At 37.7% G+C, this 3014-nt stretch overlaps 1 pseudogene; it reads left to right on the top strand.

Moving 5' to 3' along the window:
- Positions 1–895: 895 nt before the first annotated feature.
- LOC143569155 (cytochrome P450 94B3 pseudogene) lies at positions 896–2684 on the top strand (annotated as a pseudogene).
- The last annotated feature ends 330 nt before the right edge of the window (positions 2685–3014 follow it).

The following is a 3014-nucleotide window of genomic DNA, read 5'->3' on the forward strand; positions in this document are numbered from 1 at the left end:
AAGACCCATTTATTTTTTTTTACTATGAAATTGGTTTTTTAATTAAAAATAATATATGAAAGTTAATAATATACTTATGGGTTGATGAGACTCAAGACCCGTTTATTTTTTTTGCTATCAATTTGGTTTTTTAATTTAAATAATATATATATCTTTTCTAAAACAAATAAGATATTGTTTTTTATTATATCCTATTTAATAGGATTTTTCCATAAATAATTTGGTGAGAATAATTTTTAATTTAATAAGATGTTATAACCCGTTTAAGGAATATATGGGTTTGGTAAGACCCATACCCATGAATTCGGGTCAAATGCATGAGAGGTCTCTATTTAAAAATCAAGCAAATCTGGTGACTCCAAAAAATGAGGGAGCGACCACATCGCGACATCTAGGATTTTTAGGTTTTCGTTTATATATATTATAGATTATTATTATTATTATTTAATTTAATTAGACAACATTTAATTCTAAGATTACATAATATATTACTTACAAAATAACTCAATGCCATACAGTCAGGTTTAAATAGGTTAGAGTATCCGGGACTAACCTGGCGGGCTACAACGGGTTAAAACTCGTTTATATAAAATCAGGCTCAAACTGATTTGGTTGCAGTTTAGTTTTCGAGTCGGTAACTCAAATGTTCGTGTTTCAAAAAGAAAGAAAAAGTCCATATTCATTATATATATTTAAGGCACGTTTTTGTAGTGGGAAAAACATATACACCCGATATTGCGGCTTGCATGAAAATCATGTTTTAAATAATAACTTGTCCTTATCAAAACTAAACCACGAAGTATTGTATGCTCTCTCTATACTTCACTTCATCTCATCATCTCTATATATAACCATAATTACCACCCTCCCACCATCGATATCTACCACCACCACCATGTTTCTTCTCTCTCTCCTCCACTTTCTCTCTCTAGTTTTTGCACTTGTCTTCTTGTTCCATTTGCTTCAAATACTAATAACATCCAAATCCACCGATAATGCCCATAAATCATATCCACTCATTGGCTCCTTCATTTCCTTCAGCCGGAACAGCCCCCGGCTCATCCACTGGTTCACCGACCTCTTATCCGAGTCACCCTCGCAAACCATCGTCTTGAATCGATTTGGTAGCCCAAAGAACCAAATGATCGTCACCGCCAACCCCAAAAACATCGAACACATTCTTAAAACACAATTCGAAAACTACCCGAAGGGAAAACCGTTTACCGATCTCCTCGGTGACTTTCTCGGGATCGGAATATTCAATGTTGATGGAGAGTTATGGAGCACTCAACGCAAGCTGGCGAGCCACGAGTTTAGTGCGAAATCATTGCGCGAGTTCGTGGTTAGCGTTCTTGAAGAAGAAGTGGACCAAAGGCTTATTCCGTTACTCGAAAACGCTATTGGGAATGGAGAGGTGGTGGATATGCAAGATGTCCTTAGAAGGTTGGCTTTTGATATCATTTGTAAAATATCGCTTGGGTGGGATCCATGTTGTTTGGATTACACCCGAGCTGTCCCGCCGCTGGTATCTGCATTTGATGTAGCGGCGGGAGCTAGCGCCATGCGTGGCATGGCGCCCATGAATTGGGTGTGGAAAGTGAAGAGGTTGTTAAATATAGGACGCGAGCGACACCTTAAAGACGCGGTTGGTGTTGTTCACCGAGCGGTGGATGAGATAATCCAAGAGCGGCGAGAACATATGGACGAAAGCGAGAATAATAGAGATCTGTTATCGCGGTTTATATCCTCGGGTCATGGGGACGAGCTCGTTCGGGACATGGTAATAAGCTTTTTAATGGCCGGAAGAGACACGACATCTGCAGCGATGACGTGGCTCTTCTGGCTGTTGACACGCCACCCGAGTGTTGAACAAGACGTTATAAAAGATGCCACATTTCATGAAGGTAAACTAAGTTTTGAAGATTTGAAAAAAATGGATTATTTGAAAGCGTGTTTATGCGAGTCAATGAGGTTGTACCCGCCCGTGGTGTGGGACTCGAAGCATGCGGCAGAAGCTGACGTGTTGCCAGACGGGACCGCAGTGTACAAGGGGAACCGGGTGATGTACTTCCCGTATGGTATGGGGAGGATGGAAACGTTGTGGGGAAAAGACTGTTTGGAGTTTAGACCCGACCGGTGGTTTACTGAACCGGGCGGTTTTAAAATGGAAAGCCCGTATAAATTTCCAGTTTTTCAAGGCGGTCCAAGGGTTTGTTTGGGAAAAGAAATGGCGTTTATTCAGATGAAGTATGTGATGGCTTCGGTTCTAAGCCGGTTCGAGCTTGAACCGATTAGTTTGAAGGAACCGGTTTTTGTGCCATTGCTCACGGCTCACATGGATGGTGGGTTCAAAGTTAGGGTTCATAGGAGGAGTGGTTCGGACTTGTAATTTAGGCTTCATATTTTATATCATTTTCTCTCTTAATTTTATCAAATATGAAAGATATATAATTTATAAGTTCATGTATTAATATATCAAAAATCAAACATCAAACGTTGTTTAGTTAGATAAAAAGTACATAACTGTTTAATGAATTAAGCTTATAAAGTGTGGCGCATTCGTAACAACACATGATTTTTTAAAGATGTTTCATGTTCAAATAATGTTTTTACTGGTTTTTTAAAGATCTATCTTTTACTATTTTATAACTAGTTTACATATGACGTGTGTAAACCGATGTTGGCCCCAACTTAAGGTTCAAATCCACGAAATCACGGAAACAAAGACGAAAAAATTGGGAATCGAAGAACAAGATCTCGACCAAAAACCAAGCTTTTGTTTCTTCTGTATATTGCATATATACCTTGAAACAAAACCTACAATGCTATTTAAAAGTAAAGTAAACTAAAATCTAACCTACATGGACTTTTAACTCACAAGATAAACATGCCAACTATTTAAATACTACTTTTAAACTAATCTAAACTTATTGATTAGATAATTAAAAATTAAACTTATCTATATAGGGACAAGATGTTAAAAAAACTAAACTTTTAATTATATTTTCTCTCTC

Source organism: Bidens hawaiensis, unplaced genomic scaffold (assembly GCF_021521415.1).
Source record: "Bidens hawaiensis isolate Kalapana, Puna unplaced genomic scaffold, B.hawaiensis_p1.1 tig00024416_1, whole genome shotgun sequence".
In the NCBI taxonomy this organism is placed as follows: Eukaryota; Viridiplantae; Streptophyta; class Magnoliopsida; order Asterales; family Asteraceae; genus Bidens; species Bidens hawaiensis.